This window comes from Peromyscus maniculatus, chromosome 10, assembly GCF_049852395.1.
Source record: "Peromyscus maniculatus bairdii isolate BWxNUB_F1_BW_parent chromosome 10, HU_Pman_BW_mat_3.1, whole genome shotgun sequence".
NCBI classification, from domain to species: domain Eukaryota; kingdom Metazoa; phylum Chordata; class Mammalia; order Rodentia; family Cricetidae; genus Peromyscus; species Peromyscus maniculatus.
In genome coordinates, this window is record NC_134861.1 from 81,850,841 (window position 1) to 81,870,437 (window position 19,597).

At 37.1% G+C, this 19,597-nt stretch overlaps 1 long non-coding RNA gene across 1 annotated transcript; it reads left to right on the top strand.

The window, feature by feature from the left end:
• Positions 1-13,611: 13,611 nt before the first annotated feature.
• On the top strand, positions 13,612-19,077 carry LOC121820937 (uncharacterized). The gene is made up of 2 exons (XR_006061573.2): positions 13,612-13,866; positions 18,845-19,077. It is a non-coding gene; the product is annotated as an uncharacterized LOC121820937 (long non-coding RNA).
• Positions 19,078-19,597: the final 520 nt, after the last annotated feature.

A 19,597-nucleotide genomic window follows, 5' to 3' on the forward strand; every position in this document is an offset into this window, starting at 1 on the left:
TAAGGTTTTCCATTTGTTGAAGTACAGGGTTCTTTTGTTTGTTTGTTTGGTTTGGTTTTTGTTTTTTTTGTGTGTGTGGGATGGGAGGGGGCGGTAAGCTTTTTATTTGTTTTTATTATTTATTTATTTATTTATTTATTTATTTATTTATTTATTTATTTATTTATTTATTTATTTATTCTTCTCTCATAGAATACACCCCACCACAGTTTCTCCTCTCTCTACTTCTGCCTGTTGGTTTTTAAAGTATGTCCTTATCAGTCTCTGGGTTTTCTCAGTGTCTGTTGTTATGTTATTGAGAACTTTTGGTGGGTATAGTAGTCTGGGCTGGCATTTTTGGTCTCTTAGACTTTGCAGCACATCTGTCCAGGCCTTTCTGGGTTTTAGATAGTATTTACTGTTATTAATTAATCATTCCCAGGTCTCATCTTATCAAAGCAAGAATTTGTAGTTAATTATTACCCTTTTGCCAAACCTTAATTGACCTCACTTCTCAGAGTGCGACTATGAGAAGTGTCACTGTGACTTGGCAGTTTGAGCAAAGCCGAGGTTATTCTAACTTCATACCTAAACAGATCCAACAGAAAATTCGCACAGAATATGAGTGAAGGATGTAAATGAAAGTTCATGAAGTTGTCACACTTAGAATGATGATTATTCAGATCATTAAGTATAGATTTTCTACTTACATCTCTGAAAGATTTTTATAAGTCTTACATTTAGAAAAATAAATACCATAGTGGACCTCAAACTAATACTTGGCCACTAAAGTAATGGCTTGTGAATGTGCTCGGAGAACTGCTTTTCCTTCATTGCTTTTGACTACAAGAAACCAAATCTTGTTATGCTTTGTTCTTTGTGGTCATTGTTAAAAGTAGATAACCACTGTGCAATATGAATAAGTGCATTAATAAATACCTCTAACTTAAAGTCCATCAGTTATTTAGATTCAAAGCAAAACCCACTTTTTATATAATACAGTCACGGAATACTCTAGTGTGCTAAGAACCAGTAGATATCATCTGTTCTTTATAAAGTTGATTGAACCTGTTGTTTATTGTTGATTTTTCTTTATGGTGCATATATATTTGAAGAAGTGGGAAAGTGTGGCATCCATATTAATCATCTCACTCTATTAGACCAATGAGACTGAAAAATATGTATTTAGATTAAGTGATATTCCCACTCTTTTTTCTCTTAATTTATTTCTGTGCAGATTTCTTTAATGTAAGCATGTTAAATTTGCCAAGGTTTCTTCTATGTTCTTTCAGAGACTATGCAAAAATATATCATGCACCCCTGAAAACTAAGCATTCCTCTGTGTCTTTGTTAGACAAACTATGGTGCTTGGCTGTAATATACTCAAGTCACATCGTACCCCCTTTGCCTAAATGGCATAAAATGACAACTTTTTTCCTCTTTCCTTTTAATCAACATCTCATGGAATAAATATGAAATTAGAATTACAGTCATTTTAATCTTGTTATTGCACTGAGCAATATGAAAAGTCTTTATTTTCACTAACTGGTTTTCTATTTCTCCACGGCCTTTAAAAATAGTTTCCAGTTTATGTTACATACATTTTGAGATTGTATCTCAGTCTGTAACTCAGTCTACAGGTACAAGAACCAAAGACCTACTCATTCACACAACCACAAGTCCTATAAAAACTCCAATCTGAAAGCTATAATATATATGCAGAGGAAGTGGAGCAGATCTGTGTGGTCCCTGTGCTTGCTGCTTCAGTCTCTGTGAATTCATGTGAGCCTTGCTCAGTTGATTCAGAGGGCCTTGTTTTCTTGGCAGTATATTCTTAAAGTAGGATATGGAAGTCTTGGATTAGGTCAGGTTTATTAAAGGATGAAATCAATATGGTATACTAAAAAATACAGAATGAAGCGGCACCTCTGCCTCTTTGCTCTCAAGGGAGAGATGGGGAAGAAAGGCCCATTGGGCCAAGGTGCTCCAATACTATTGGCTATTGGACCAAATTCCCACAACATATTTTCATACCAAAGACGTTAGAACATAAGGATGAATGCTCCATGTAAGAACCAGCTTGACTACCCCAGTTCAATGAGTTGTGTGGGTGTTGTCCTCAGCAATGGAGCCCAGCAGTCAGTCTGCAGAGAACAACCCATTATCTTAGCAATGATCTGGGTTGTTTGGCCATTTCCAACAACTCAATGTAATGCAACCCAGTTCAGATACTGAAAACTTCCTTTGGTGACAAGACATGGCCAGTTTGGACTCTGTCACTCTCATTATTAGGAGACCTCATTTGGATCACCTTCATATATTTTAGGGAATTTCCACTGCACTAGGTTTCCATACCATTCCTCAAATGCCTCTCAATTCTGCTGTCTCTCCCTGCATTCCCTCCCTCAGTGCTGTCTCTCCTCATATGATCCTCCCTCCCCCCTGCCCCCATCTATGGTCCACCCATAAATCTATTCTATTTTCCCCGTTCCAGGGAAATCCAAGTTCTCCCCCAATACCCAGTCCCTTATTCTATCCCTAACCTCTCTGTGTCTATGGATTGTAGGTTGGTTACCATTTACTTAATGGGTAATATCCACATACAAGCAAAATACAAACCATATTTCTCTTTCTCGGTCTGGGTTACCTCACTCAGGATGATTTTTTTTTTCTAGTTCCATCCATTTACCTGCAAATTTAATGAAGTAATTTTTTTTGGGCTTGGAGACTGTTAGTGACAGCTTCTATTTCTCTATTTAAATTGCTTATCTGATCTTGATGTAATTTTGGGAATTGGTACCTATAGAGAAAATTTTCAGTTTCTTCTAGATTTTACAATTTGGTAGAGTACAGAGTTTCTTTTGTTGGTTTGGTGTGGATTTTTGAGGGGTGGGAAGGCGTGGCAAGTATTTTATTTATTTATTTTTCTTCTCTCATACAATACATCCCAAGCACAGTTTCTCCTCCTTCCACTCCTTCCAGTTGATTTTTAAAGTATGTCCTTATGATTTTCTGGATGTCCTCAGTGTCTGTTGTTGTGTTATTGAAAGTTTGGTGGGTACAGTAGTCTGGGCTGGCATCTATGGTCTCTTAGAGTCTGCAGCACATCTGTCCTAACACTTCTGGCTTTTATAGTTTCCACTGGGAAGTTGGGTGTGATTCTAATAGGTCTGCTTTATACATATTTTTCCTTTGCAGCTTTTAATAAACTTTCTTTGTTCGGTACATTTAGAGTTTGATTATTATCTGGTTCCACCTATTTGGTGTTCTTTACGTTTCTTGTATTTTGATCGATATTCCCTTCCTTAGATTAGGGAAATATTTGTATACAATTTTGTTGAAAATATTTTCTGGTCTCTGAGCTGCATTTCTTAACTTTCCTCCATTGCTATTTTTCTTAGATTTGGTATTTTCATTGTGTCCCAGATTTACTGGATGTTTTGTATCAGGCATTTTTTAGATTTACCATTTTCTTTTACCAGTGTATCCATTTCTTCTATTGTATCTTCAATGCCTGAGGCTCTCTCTTCCATCTCTTGTACTCCTTGGTGAACTTTGCCTCTGTAGTCCTGCTCAAATCCCTAAGTTTTTTGTTTCCTCAGTTTGGGTTTTCTTTATCGATTCTATTTCCATTTTCAGGTCTTCAACAGTTTGTGTCCTCCCAATGTTTGCTTGTGTGTTCCTTGATCTTTTTAAGGGATTCACTCATTTCCTCTTTAAGGACCCCTGCCATCTTGATACAGACGGTTTTAAGGTCTTTTTCTTGTGTTTCAGTTATGTTAGAATTGTCAGGGTCTGCTGTGGTAGGATAGTGTGGTTCTAGTGGTGGCACACTGCCCTTGCTCTTGTTGATTGCATTTTCATGCTGGCTTCTGAGCATCTGGGATTATAAGATCTAGGTGCTGAATTCTGGTTTTGTCTTTGTTGGGTGGGTGTTTTGTTCCATGGTTTCTGTTTCCTCTCTAGATTTTAGGAGAGTGTGAGGGCTGTGTGTTGTCTGGTGGAAAACTGTCTATGAATGTAATTGATGTGGTCATCCATGGAAGTTCCAAGTAAAATGTATTTCTGAGTATTGAGTGCTAACACTTAAAATATAGAATAGGCTAAGAGTCTCAAGGGTTTCTTACAAGGGGGAAAAGCAGGTTGTTCAACGAGGATCTACATATTTTGTCTCCTTGGAATAGGGATAGAGAATAAAGAGAGGTTACTTCAGATGGTGTGATATAGGGCTGGAGATGATCTTTGGATATTTAAGTAGTTCTCATTATATCACCCATCTTATCTACATTTCTTCATGAATTTCCCAGACTTTGAATCTCTACAGAATTTTAATAGATTATAATTTGACATTCTATAGTTATTTGGAAGTTTGAGAACAAGAAACCAGATTTAATAGGAAGCAATACTTACATATGCAAATGGAGGCTTCAAAATGACATTTGTGATAAGACTAGAGAATGAGTAAAGAAAATATGAGTAGCAATCAATGAGACTAATAATAATTCAACAATAATACAATGCACTAATTGAGCATTTGGTATTGAAATTTCATAAATAAAATAAAAATTTATTCTATCTTTTCAGCCTTAATAGAAATGGTTCATTTGGAACCATTACGATTAAAAAAATATCCAACAATATTTAAGTTTAGCTGTGATTCAAAATTTTCTCTAATTACCCAAGTTAATTCATTCAGTATGTTTATCTTTTTTTCTAAAGTTCAAGTCTCCAAATGCACTGAGAAATAACCCTTTGCTGCATTATGGGTAACTATATTGTTACTGAAAGAAAGAAACAACCCCTCTTTATACTTGGCCTTTGTTGTTCATAAAGACATCTTTCCAAGTCATTCATTTTTTCCACCCAGCCTTCACTTACTGCTAGGGACTGTAGGTAACTCTTGCTCTGAAGTAATAGAAATTTAAATGAACTTCTATGCTTTTAAAAATATTTATGTGCCGGGTAGTGGTGGTGCACGCCTTTAATCTGCACTCAGGAGGCAGAGCCAGGCGGATCTCTGTGAGTTCGAGGCCAACCTGGGCTACCAAGTAAGTTCAAGGAAAGGCACAAAGCTACACAGAGAAACCCTGTCTCGAAACCCCCCCCCCCAAAAAAAAAATTATGCAAAAAGTATGGCCCTTGAAGTGCTTTGTATTGTGTTGCATAACTTCTAATTAATCTTACTGAATTTGTTGAAGATATTGTTTTTTTCTCAAATGAGTATATTTGGCACCTTTAAGACACATAATTTCAAAAGTTTAATCTAGGGTTTGTTTGTGAGTTTGGCTCACAAATGTGACAGAACATAATGGAGAAAAGCCTGGTAGATCACAGTTCTTATCTCATGACAGAAGGATGCATAAAGTAAGGAAAGAAAAAAGACAGGATCTCAATAACAATTCAAGAGCATGGCTTCATTTCTGCTACTTTAAACCATTTCCTAAATCTCCAAAAGCTTCCAGTAGGTTACCAGTGGCATGCCAAAACCTCTGAACATGGACCACAAGGCACCACTATCCAAACAGTAACAGGAGTATCTTAGTAATAATAATACAAAGACTTCAACTCCAGGGACAGGTTGTCATTTAACAGAGGTGATATATGCTTGCATAGTTTTAATGGCAAATCATGGGCAAGTTTTTGAGTATGAATTTATTGGAAATTTCATATCTTTATCAACTTTGTCCAAACATGCACCTCAATATTACTACATATTTTTTTTGTCTAGAAATTATGGTATTGTCTTGAACTGTGTGCATCATGGCCAATTTTGGACATCATGGTCTTTGACGTTACTTACCAGATAATTCAAGGCCTACATCCATGACATGACAATCTCTGCTGTCTCCATGTTACTCTTCAGGCTTCACTGATTACAGTTTCTAGTTTAACTATTTTGTTCCTCTAGCGCTTCTCTTTGCATTTCTAAGTCCTGTGTTCAAATGTTGCCTGTAGTGAAGTGAAGAGAGGAAATGATTTTATTCCATATTTATTCTCAGTTTTGTTATCTTTGTGAGAATTCTAAATCTATCATTTCTCCTTAATTTTATAAGTTAATGTCTAGTTTCCTTAAGCTATTAAGACAAAGTATATTAGCTGGCAATCCATGAAAAACACCCCATGAAGCTCCTTTATAGAGCAATTTTCTGGGTCAAGTTTGCCACCAGCCAAATACCTACAGCCATTTGCCCACTCTCAGTGAAATAACATTGTTTCCATGTGACTGTGTCCTGTAGGTCTCTATTGAGACCATTATTTTGCTTGATATTAAATGTCATTTGTTTATCAGAAGTTTATGAAGACAGGGAAGAAAAAAAATGGAGGTAAAGCCCTTTGAATACAGTGGTGTGATTGAGGTGTGTCAAGATCATCTTCCACGTTTTACAAGACTTTGAATTCCTGATTTCCCTGTGCACTTTACTCACAGTCAAACATTGAAAATGTACAATTCTAATTAAAGATTTACTAAAACAGTTTATTTAGTGCTGACACATTCACATTATCATTACTGAACATTAGGCTCACTGAAGCACCAACGTGGAGGTTTGAGAAGTTCAAGATTAATGTGCCTATTGTTCATTTTCAAAAGAAAATCTATTTGAATAAAACAAAATCAAGTGAACTCTTTTGTGTTGTATTGTTTTTGTTTATGTTTTGTTTATCAAAGAATTCCAGAGCCACATGTTTGTGAATTGTGGCAAGACATGCAAGTGTAGGTAGACCAATATAAATTGAGCTTAACTTTTACTTATACAAAGCCGACTGAGGCTTCAATATGAATGAGCAGTTAGTGAAGAGAATGGAAAAAGTTTGTGCCAAAGGGCATTGTCAGGATTTGGAAGTGTAACAGCCCCATGGGCTCATTATCATTTCCCAGTTGTTGGTGCTGTTCTGTCACTTTATAGCTGTAGCAGGAATCTTACAAGTTCTTATTAATAAAATCAAACCTGAGGCGAGTTATTGGGGTCCATGCTGGTAGATCAGAGAGACAGAACAAGCCACAGCTATCTCACCTCGCCAGATCCTCAGCTGGTCTTGTCTCCTCAGACTGGAGGCCTCTGAGTCCTCATCCGGAATGGGTCTCAGCTGAATTACTGCTCAAAAGCCTGAATGCTTAACCAGCCAAAAGCTTAACCAGCCAAATGCTTCTAGTTTCTGGTCCTCACGCCTTATATATCTTTCTGCTTTATACCACCACTCCCTGGGATTAAAGGCTGGCTTTCTGGGATTAAAGGCGTGTGTCACCATGCTTGGCTATTTCCAGTGTGGCCTTGAACTCACAGAGATCCAGAGGGATTTCTATCTCTGGAATGCTAGGATTAAAGGTGTGAGTGCCACCATTTTCTAGCCTTTGTATCTAGTGGCTGTCTGTTCTCTGACCCCAGATAAATTTATTAGAGTATACAATATTTTGGGGAACACAATACCACCACATATAGCCTCTTTGCCACATGAAGTATCTCTGGCAGATGTACAGCCACAGAGGTAAGACTGATGGGTTATAGCCTGCCTCTATTTCTAGCCCATATTTCTGTTTCCTGGGCTCCTGAGATGTGAGAAATCACAACCCCAAACCCCTACCACCAGGAACTTTGGTATGTCCTTCTTTCCATGATGAACTGAACCATCTCAAATTCTGAAGAACAACACACCAGTCTTCCTCCCTAAATGGCTTCTATCAGATATCACTCATGGCGATGACCAAAGGCACCACCACAGAAAAGACTTTTGAGCTACATAGAACTAGAAGATCATGAAAGAAAAGTGGAAATTTAACTGCAAATTTCTGGACCTAAGGATTTGACAATGGTAATTTTCTAGTTTCATACAATGACATTTACAAGAGAAAAAACATGGAGGGTGAGACCTCTTACGAAGACACAGCCCATTAATCAGCATAGACAGAATCCAGGATAAGTTTTCTCAAATCCCTCAGCACCGTATTAACACATACTCTTTATGATACTTGAAAGATAATATTATGTAAGTTTCATGAGATATGAAACATTCCATTATGGGGGCTGGAGAGAAGGTTCAACAGGTAAGAGCACAGGCTGCTTTTCCAGAAGACCTGAATTTAATTCTCAGCACCCACATAGCAGCTTACAAATGCCTGTAACTTCAGTTTCTGGGGATCTGGCACCCTCACACAGACATACATGCAGGCAAAACCACCAAATGCACATAAAAATAAATAAATCTCATGGTCTATGTGGATGCCTGAGACGATGTTGATGTCCATGGTCCATACTGCCACTGGAAATCATGTGGAAGTCCATGATCCATGCTGCTATGGGCATGGAAGCTGCTTTTGCAGTGCTATCGATGATAGGAAACGTATAATTGAGAATGAGAGACGATGAAGGCTTCTGTGACATCCCGCCCTCCAGAGCAACAGAGAAGAGAGAGAGAGAGAGAGAGAGAGAGAGAGAGAGAGAGAGAGAGAGAGAGAGAGAGAGAGAGGAGAAAGCAACAATCCAGGCAGGAGTCCTTAAAAATATTGATAAAGATGCTGAAATGTACCTCTTTGTAGTTGATGTCTTCTAGCAGGGGTGAGGTGGGGAAGGACTCAGCTGTCTTTAATGGGCTGGCCACTGGGAGTTTGACCGTGCTCCAAACAGTATATGGGCAACACAAACTGGACTTGGTGTATTTTTTTTCTTTTGTGGGGGGAGTGCAATGGTGGGAAGGTGGAACTGGGAGGGATGGGAAGAGAGTGCTATTGGAGTGCATTGTATGAAATTCCCAAATAATTAATAAAAATATTATGTTGGGGGAAAATCTTTTAAAAAATTATTCCATTTCAGACATTTCTTATTTCACAAAATCTTTATAGTTCTAACACTTTCCACTCAAAACTGTGGAACTGCTGTTATTTTTGCCTGAAATACCTTTTGAATGTGAGACCTTAAATACTTTGATTTACTACTTTTGCTTCACTGAATGCCTCTATGTATTAGACAACAACGTACACAGCATAGTACTTTGATAAATCCATATCTATACATATTAAAATGGTTAAATTAAGCTGATTATTCTCCTTGTTTTTATAATTTTATGGTAAAATCCATTCAGAAATTTTCAAACATATAATAGATTTTAGTTATTATAATAATTAGGAAAAGTAGATATTGGGGTTTATTCCTTGTGTTGAACTAAAAGTTTCTATCTTTAACCAATATCCACCCATCTCATGTCCCACCCCAACCCTTAGTGGTCACCACCATTCTCTATCTATTTGGTTTGGGCTTGCTCAGTGAAATTAGGAGGTATTGATGTCTCTATACCTGCTTCTTTCATTCACAACGTGTCCTACATATTCATCTGTGTTGCCACCAATGACAGAATTTCTGTGTGTGTGTGTGTGTGTGTGTGTGTGTGTGTGTGTGTGTGTGACATGCTCTTTACCCATTCAAATTTTGAATTCTTAGTTTGATTCTGGAATTACCAGAATTATTAATTCATAGTAATTATGAATAATACTTCGGTAAACAAAGAGCTGTAAATGTCTTTTGAATTAGTCCTAACTTTTCTTTATAAAAGCGTACATGCATAATTTCTTAGATGTGTACTGAATCTGCATGTTGTCCCTCCTTCCCTTTCCAAACCCTTCCATGCCACCATTCCCTCTCAAATTCATAGCTTCCTTTTCTCTAGTTACTAGTGTTACATATGTGTATATATATGTATATATGAATAAATATATAAATACAATCTATTAGTCCGTTAGGTGCTGCACATATTTATGTACATGTGTGTGTTTGTACATATGTATGTGTATATGTGTATGTATATACACGTATACACATGCATGTGTTTTTAGATTTGATCACTTAGATAACCAGTTGGGAGGTTCCTCTAGGCAGAAGACTGAATCTTCCTCAAGGGAATATTTTCAATGAAAAAATTATTTTCAATAGCTTATTTTTTGTCTCTGAAATCCTTGTCTTTGGACTCAGAAAAGTTTGGAAAATAAGCCCCAGAAAACAAAGGAATTAAGCAAAGAACAGTTTCCCTACCTAAAAAGAGATATTTCAGTTAGTTTAATGGTAGACTCATATTATATCCGCATTAGGTGAAAAAATAATAAATTATTATCAATAAAACTAGTTATAGCACTATGATAATGATGCCCCGAGAAGAAATATACTGTGATTATTTTTGTTAAACTGATTATGCTTACATGTGGTACCTATTTACACCACAAAGAAAAGACATCACATGAGAGTAAGGTAATAAAAACATAATGTAGTGTGTTATTATTCTTTAACTGCATTTATGTATCAGTAGAAACCTCATGGGTAGTATCACTAAACTTATTAGCCATCTTTTATCATGCATTGTTTCTTTTCCTACACTGACCTCTTGTGGACAGTTGGTGCTAATGCTCAGTTCAGGGTTGTAAAAACAGCGGGAATATCCAGCAATGATCAGTGTGGCTCAGAGAAACTGACAAATGAACTGAAACAATCGATGACACAAAAAGAAAGTAATTAACTAGAAATTCTAGGTATAGAAAGAAAATTTGAAGTCAAAATCCAATTGTAACTACATGCAGTTTGCAAGAGTAATGATATGATAAAATCAAAATGGACATAAATCACAAATATTTAAGTAAAATAAGATGGGTGATTGTGACTGAGAAAATAATCAGAAACAAGTGGATTGGGTACATAAATCCGGGATGAAGAAGGGCCTAATGTGCTGTGAAATAATCCTTCTGTACACTGTGAAGAGATGCTGCTCTCGTTGTTAAAGAGCTGACTGGTCAATAGCCTGGCAGGAAGAGGTTAGGCAGAGGAAGCAAACTGAGAGATGCTGGGAAGGAGGGGATGGAGTCACCAGCCAGACACAGAGGGAGCAGGAGATGAACATGCTGTGCTGAAAAAAGGTACCTCCATGTGGTAGAGCATAGATAAGAATTATGAGTTCATTTCAGTTGTAAGAGATAGTAACAAGCTTAAGTTATTGGCTGGGCATTTACAATTAATAATAAGTCTCTGTGTGGCTATTTGGGACCTGGCTAGCAGGACAGAAAAACTTGCCAACAGTGAGGTGGTAACGATGCTTTGAACCTGTTTATTGACAATTCCAGAGCACTTAGCTGACTGCTGGAAGCTATTGAACTTGAGATTAAGTGAGGTAGAAAATTAGTATTTCCTACTATGATCTTGTTCATTCTTTTCCTTTAGGATTTATTTTATTTTTAATTATGTGTTTGGGGTTTGTAAGTGCATGTGAGTGCAAGTGCTCACAGAGGGCAGAGACATCAGGTTCCCTGAAGCCAGAGTTACAGGCAGTTGTGAGCAGCTCAGTACTGGGAATCAAACTCAGTCCTCTGTAATAGCAGTACATTGTCTTAACTACTAAGCCATCTCTGCAGTTATTTTTTATTATTCTTTCTATTTCCTTTGAATTCACATATTTTTTACATTCTCTGCAACGGGTGAATGCACTTCTGATATCAAGAACTTATCTTTTTCTTCTCAGCTCAGTTTTGTTTTCCATAACAATGTATTCCTCTCTGAGCATTTAAATAATACTTACTTTGATTTTATAATTTTATGTTTACTTTTGTCTGCAATCTTTAGGTACAAAACTTGCTATTTTATACAGTGGGTGGCATTTTCTCAGTCACAATCTCCCATCTTGTTTTATTTAAGTATTTAAAAACATGTTAACTTATGATTTTATTAGTTATGTTATCATTAAACTGTTACAGTGATGGGACATGAAATTTTGGCTACCCAAATCTGTGTTCCTGTGCTATGTTCACTAATAGATCCAGAATAAATAACCTTTTGGTGAGAGCTGATTTTTCTTATGTTGACAATGGAAACAAACATAATGGAGGAAGGAATTACAAAAATAAGAACATGAGTCCACAGAACTAAATAATGAAGTTAAGCAGTGGTAAATAGTATGCTTGGCCACAGGAAAAGAAATGTAAATTAAAACTACTTTGACATCCCATCTCACTCCAGTCAGAATGGTTACCATAAGGAACACAAATGAGAGTATATGCTGGTGAGGATGTGTGTGGAAAGGAGAAGCCTTATATACCACGGTTGGGTTATATATTAGTGTAGCCACTGTGGAAATCAGTCTGGAGATTTCTTTCTTTCTTTTTCTTTTTTTAGTTTTGTCAGCTATGATCAGTGTATTGGAGTTATAGTAACCAAAACTGTTTTCTTTCTTTTTTTTAAATTAATTTTATTTTATTTTACAATACCATTCAGTTCTACATACCAGGAGATTTCTTAAAACAATAATAACAAAACTACCATATGATCCAGCTGTACTATTCCTGGGCAGACTCCCAAAGGACTTTATGTCCTACTACAGAGATGACTATACAAACATGCTCATGCTTCCCTGCTCACAATAGCCAGCAAATGCAACTAGACTAGATGTCCTTCCATGGAAGACTGAACCATGAAAATGCAGTGGTGCATATATATCACAGAATTACATTCAGCTGTAAAAAAATGAAATTTGCAGTAAAATGGATGGACTAGAAAACATTAAACTGGATGAGATAACCCAGGATCAGAGACAAATGCCCCACTGCCTTATGCTCTCTCTCATATGTAGAGCATAGCTTCAAGTATTTAGAGTTATATTTAACCCAGGGTGTCTATAGAAACTGGGAAACTAACATGGAGCCATGAGATGGGAATAATCCTGAAGTAATATTGAAACTGTATAATATGAGAAATATGAAAGTGGAGAAGACCAGACATGGCAAAGTTTAGACAAGTAGAGGGACTGAGAGATAAAGAAAAGCAGGTGGAGAGAGATCAAACAAAATTAAGTGTATCTGAAGAAGTCACATGGAAACCTACTACTGTACAAACTACTGGAAAAATATTTTGGAAGTGTCCTGCCTGAGCTTGTATAAGAAGCCATGTGGTTCATGTTGCACTTATTTACTGTGTCATGGTGTAGCAAGAAGACCCTCATCAACTGCCAGTGCCATGCTCTTTGGGCTTGTCATACAACAGAATAATGAGGCTTAGACATTTTATAGCAATACAAAATATAGCAAAACAAGCAAAAATACAAAAGGCTTTTACAATCCTGTAAATATGAAACACAGAATTATCAGTTTAACTTTATGTGTTAAGGTATGTGTATTTTTTTTTTGAGACAGGGTTTCTCTGTGTAGCTTTGCGCCTTTCCTGGAACTCACTTGGTAGCCCAGGCTGGCCTCGAACTCACAGAGATCCGCCTGGCTCTGCCTCCCGAGTGCTGGGATGAAAGGCGTGTGCCACCACCGCCCGGCTTAGGTATGTGTATTTTTAATGATCAAAGTTTTCAAATACACAATTACTTAATGACATCTAATTAATAACTATTGATTTACTTGCATTTATAATTTTATATAGCTATGCACAATACAGACCAGCCAGGAGGGCTTCCAGAGTATGCTATTTTTGACACTGCTCCAAAAATGCTACACACAAATTATATATATATATAACCTATAAATGCAAAGTCATTCTCTTGGTTGGAAGATAGCCTTACAGAACTAAAAAATGATACAAAACAATTTTTAGAACCTTAACGTCATTGAAGTTCTGTTTGGCCAACTACATTCCACACCATCAGAAGCTGCCTATTAACAGTGGACTTTGAAGTGTACGAGTTACACATTAACTTCTTGATTGATTTCTTGTTGGATATAAGCTTGGGTTCATAGGGATGACAAATGTAAAAGAAGCCTTTAAATTGCACTAAGCTACCTACAAAGCTCACCTCAGTTCTTCTGCTGATGCCAATGACATCTTCAACTCTGGAAATTGCATAAGAGTGCTGATGTGACTGGAAGACAGCCATCAGATCACTATCGTCACATCCTGAATGGACTTGTGCTGAGACCATGAGGTGAATTAGATTCTTACTGATCCCAGCAAACTGGGTTCCTCTAAATTTGATATTTTTCTCTGTATATTTGATGAAACAGCAGTTTGAAGATCACATCACGAAATGGGTCAATTGGTGAATATGTGAGTAATAAAAATGTTGATTAGGAACTATCAGTCCCAATAATGAAGAGGCTTTGCAGAATATTTGAATATTGTGAACTAGTGCTGCAGAGATTCATGATAAAACTACAGGACTCAAACTTTGATGTTATACTTGAAGATGCCACTTGTCAGTGTGGTGAGCTGGTGGCTGAGGTTCTTAAAATATGTTTTAAAAAAAATTACCTCTGCAATTCTTGCTTGGCTACACAGTAGAAAAGTACAGTGGAAGACTTTCCCTTCCTGTGTACCACTGTTCTCTCAGAGCTAAGTGAGCAGATGACATTCATTGAGAAGGTTTAAAAACACAATTTATGTGCTCTGTCCTTGGCTTTTGGTTCCAATCATTTACTGAGAAAAAATGGAAATAATTTTAGAGTGAAGTTCTAGGAACATTTTAAAATAGGTGTTGCATAATCTTAGTGTTTCTGTCTCTTTGAAGATGAACCTGTATCTTATTTTTAATCAAAAGACTGGATTTGTGTAAATCAATCAGAGAATCTCTTGTAAGATTGTGTCTCCTGGCAATATCAGAAGTTATAACCATAAAGTCTCACCAACATGACCAACTAAACATGAGATGAACAAGGACAACAACAAGAAACAAGTCAAAGTGGACATAGAAAAACCAGAAGGGCTCAGCCCTACACAATGAACTGCGTGCAGCTAGCTAAGGAATGCTGAAAGCAGGAGAAATAATCTTCTCCATCGAAGAGCATACCAGTTGATTATCCAAAACCAAATGGTCATCCCTGAAAACATACAAACAAGTAACATTATACAGATTTAGATATAGATTTACCTTTATTTATGTTTAGAAGTGTGTGTGTGTGTGTGTGTGTGTGTGTGAGAGAGAGAGAGAGAGAGAGAGAGAGAGAGAGAAAGAGAGGGAGAGGGAGAGAGAGAGAGAGAGAGAGAAGAGGGAGAGATCAAACATATATACATGTAACATTTAGAGTCACTTGAGAGATAGCTCAGAGGTTAAGAGCACTGGCTGCTCTTCCAGAGGTCCTGAGTTCAATTCCCAGCAACCACATGGTGGCTCACAACTATCTATAACTAGATCTGGTGCCTTCATCTGGAGTGCAGGCATACATGCAAGCAGAACACTGTATACATGATAGACAGACAGACAGACAGACAGATAGACCTGTATCTCCATTATTTAGAGTCCACATAAGAGAGAAAACATGTGATACTGTCTTTATTAGATTTGCTTAACTACCCTAATACGATTAACTCCAATTGTGTTTATTTTCCTGAAAATGACATAACTTCATCTTTTAAGGCTGAAAAGTCCTGTTGTGTATATAAACTACATTTTCTTTTGCCTGTACTGAAACCTATGTTGGTTCCATGACTTAGCCACTGTGAATAGGTTGCCACATTGATGCATATACATCTCTGTGATGTGCAACCTTGGAATCTTCAAAGGTCATGCTCAAGAGGGGTATAGTTGGGTCATATATAATGTAATTTTAGCTCTGTTACATTGTTTGCTTTTTTTCTGTATGTTTGTATGGTGTGTGTGTGTGTGTGTGTGTGTGTGTGTGTGTGTGTGTGTGTGTGTGTGAACAAACATACAAATACAACCTTCTGGAGCTCAGGGAACATCATGGGAAAGGGGGTAGAAAAATTGTAAGAGCCCAAATACCAGGAAGCCTGTTGTAAAACAGTCTCTCTGAGAGATGGCTGTGTAAACAAGACTGGAACAGTAGCAGTATCAATGAACATGTTAACATAAAAGGGAGAAAATTTCTAGAGGTCCCTACCATAGACAGAAAACAAACAAACAAAAAAACTGCAGGCAACCCTTTATTGGTTGTCCAGATCAGTGTGGTCATCACTGAAACCTTAGACACACAAACAACTAGAATGTTCCCTTGTTCTGAGAGCAGACTATTCATTTCATTTGCTCTTTTAGCAAGTGGGCTGACTCATATTTTCAGTGTTCCATTTTGTGAGTTCTTCATACATTCCGTGGTTTAATCCTCTCTCAGGTACGTAGCTGGCAGGGTTTTCTCTCATTCTTTAGGCTGTTTACCCTGGACTGTACCCTTCGCTGTGCATAAGCTTTTTAAATCTCATGCAGTCCCACAGGTCAGTTCCTGATTTCATTTCCTTATCTCTGAGAATTCTTTTCTGAAAGTCCTTGCCTAACACCATGTCTTGAAATACTGTCCCTGCTTTCTTTAACACTTCCTAAGTTCAGGTATAACATCAAGGTCATTATATATTTTGAATTGTGCTTTGTTCAGGATGAGGAATATTAATCTAGGTTCAGTATTACACATAATGATGTCAATTTTTCTAGCATTCTTTATTGCAGAATTTTCTTTCCTTCAATGTATGATTTTTGCATCTTCCACCCCCCAAAATAATGGTGCTTGTAGCTGTGCAGGTTCAATTACGAGTCTACTATTCTGTCCCATTGAAATACATGTCTCCTTTGTGCCTGTATTATGTTGCTTTTGCTGCTATGAACTGGCAGTGCAATTTCAAATTGTACATGGTGATACTTTCTGCATTATTCTTTTTGCCCACGATTGCAGGATATTTGGGATCTTTTGTCCTTCCATGTGAGTTTTAGGATATTTTATACTTCTGTATAAAGTATAATTTTTATTTTGATGAGAATTGTACTGAATTGTATCCGTAGTTGTGATAGTAGAGTAATGCTTACACTATTAAATATGTCATGAATATAGTGGGTCTTCCCATTTTCTAGTACCTTCTTACATTTTTTTCTTCAGTGTTTATAATGTCTACTGTAGAAATCTTTCCCCTTATCCCTTGGTTGAGTTTATTCCTAGGTTATACTTGGTGGTAGTGGGTTTTGTTTTAAAGCGGTTTTGCATAGATTTTTTTTCTTGATTTCTTTCTCAGAATGCTCATTATTGACATATATAAAGCGTCCTGGATTTTTGTATGTGTTTTTGTGTGTAGCATGCATGTGTGTATATATGTGCATTAGTGCATTGTGAGTGTGTAGTGCACATGTGTGTGCATTGTGTGGAGGTCTGAGGTTGGTATTGGGAGTCTTCTTCAATCATTCTCCATGTCTTTCACTGAGCCAGCCTCTCATTTGAACTCAGAGCTCACCAACACGAACTAGTCTAGCTAGCTAGTTTGATTTCAGTTCACCTGTCCTGAGAACTTGAAACAATGAAATATAAGTGGGCTACTTTATCCATTTGGGTTTACTCTGGTTCTCAAGCTTGAGTGGCAGGTGGTTTCACTACTGAGTCATCTCCCTGGCCTGCTACTGATATTTGTATATTGATTTTGTGTCAAAATATTGATGAAATAGTTCATTAGTTCTCAGAATTGTGTGGTGGACTTTAGGTTCTCTTACATGGATCACACAATACGCAAATATCAGAAAAAATTTTTCTACTTGTATCCAGTTTTTTTCTTTCTCTTGTATTATTGCTCTAGCTAAGATTTCAGGGACTATATTAAATACACATGGACAAATTGATCCATGTCTTTATGCCTGATCTCAGTGATAATGCTTGATTTTTCCATTTAGTATACTATTAGCTACAAATTTTTCATATATAGCCTTTCTTACATTCCTTCAATTCACAGTCTCTTGAAGACTTTCATCATGAAGGAATGTTGCATTTGTCAAGGATTTTCGGTATAAATTGAGATGAATTAAAACCTTTCTTGACTCTCCAGCCTTATGATCATTCTCAAATTTCATTTCTACTGTTAAATTTACAGGACTTAAAATTACTCATCACCATCTTTCTAGGAGAAAAAGTTGTGTTGTCTCCTGACATTCCATTTTCACTTTAGGAAATACTGCCCCATACGAAGATTCTAATTATAAACCAATGACCACATGAAGATCAAAGCAAAACTTCATTACTTGTATGACAAGGCAATGATGTTTATTTTTTATTTTTGAGATTATAATATATTTACATTTCTCCCTTCCTCCTTTGAAACCCTCCCATAGACCCCTCCCACTTCTCCTTCAAACTCATGGCCTCTTTCTTCAATGATTTTTATTGAATGCATTCATGTATTTGTGTATACATAATTATTCCTAAATATAACCTGTTCAGTCCATATAGTGTTACTGGTATTTATGACTTCACGCTGACTGTTTGGTCCTTCACCATCAATGGGTGTGCTCTTCCTTGGGAAGACACTTCATCCTCCTCCCAGCTTCCCTCCACTGTCTATAGTTCTTTGTTTAGGGCTGAGGTTTGTGGGCATTCCTCCATCCAGTTTTGCGGGTTCGTTGGTGTCATCCCTGTTCCTCTCTTGTTTGGGTGGCCATGTAGTTGAGATTTGGGGGATGTCATTTCTGACAGTACTGGGAAACACACAGTCTTCACAGTAAACTCTCTGCCTGTTGCAATCTCCCCACTCCCTGTTCTACAATGTTTCCTGAGCTTTAGGTGCAGGAGTGTTTTGTAGAAGTATTCACTGGGACTGGGCTGCAATGTTTCCTGAGCTTTAGGAGCAGGAGTGTTTTGTAGAAGTATTCACTGGGACTGGGCTGCAAACTCTGAAGTTTCATTGGTTGTTGTTTTCTGTAGTGGTCTCTGTCTGTTGCAAAGAGAAGTTTCCTTGATGAGGGGTGAAGACTACACTTATCTGTGGGTATACGACTAACAAGAGGGAAAGAAACCATGCCTGGACCTGAAAATCTAGCTAACTACTCCGCACTAGTGAAGTCGTGACTATTGGAAGAGAATTTACAACCATGAATTCACTGTGCATTTATTTTTCATCACCTGTTGGTTACTTTAAATTTTTTACATTGATTTGCTGCCAAATTAACTTCCTTCTATGTTAGTATCTCTATTTTTCCTTTTCAGATATAAATAGAATGCTATGATATTCTCAAGAATCCACCATGATCATCCAGTAAAGCCCCAGGATGGAATGATCTTCTGGATGGAGTTTGTCATGAGCAACAAAGGAACTACATACCCTCGGGTGACAACACATGTAGTCAACTGGTTCTAATACCACTCTGGATGGGTTTGGGTTCCTGACGGCCTGTGGTGACTGTGAAATCCGTTATAATAAAAATGTTGCGTATTTAAAATGTGGCTGGAAGTTTGTTCAAACTGGAAAGAAAAGATAAGGAAATCATATTATCAGGCAATCCTGTCCATTTTTGTAAAGGCTGTGATACCTGATTCATTTTACCTGTGACAAAACATTTCAGAAACAACTTGTCTAGTCTAATTGGTTTATAAGATATTCACTACCTGTCCTTAAAGAATCTGATATTTGAAGCTAAAGGAAAATTATTTTGAAAACGCATATAGAACTATGAATGTTTATTTTTGTTTGTTTTTATTAGTTCTTTGAGAATTTTGAAACATGTTTGGTCTTATTCAAGCTCCTTCCCCAAAATTTTCCAAGATCAATCCCTGTCCCTTCCATTCAGCCTTCTGTGTACAGCCCCCCCCCCATCAAGGCCATGTGCTACACGAATATTCTTAGATGTGTGGTTGTCAACTCAAAACATGGTTGAATTCTCAGGGGCTACATTTTTAGAGAAAACAACACTTCCTCTCCCAGTAGCTATGACTTTCTAATAGTTCCTTGGTTAGGGGTGG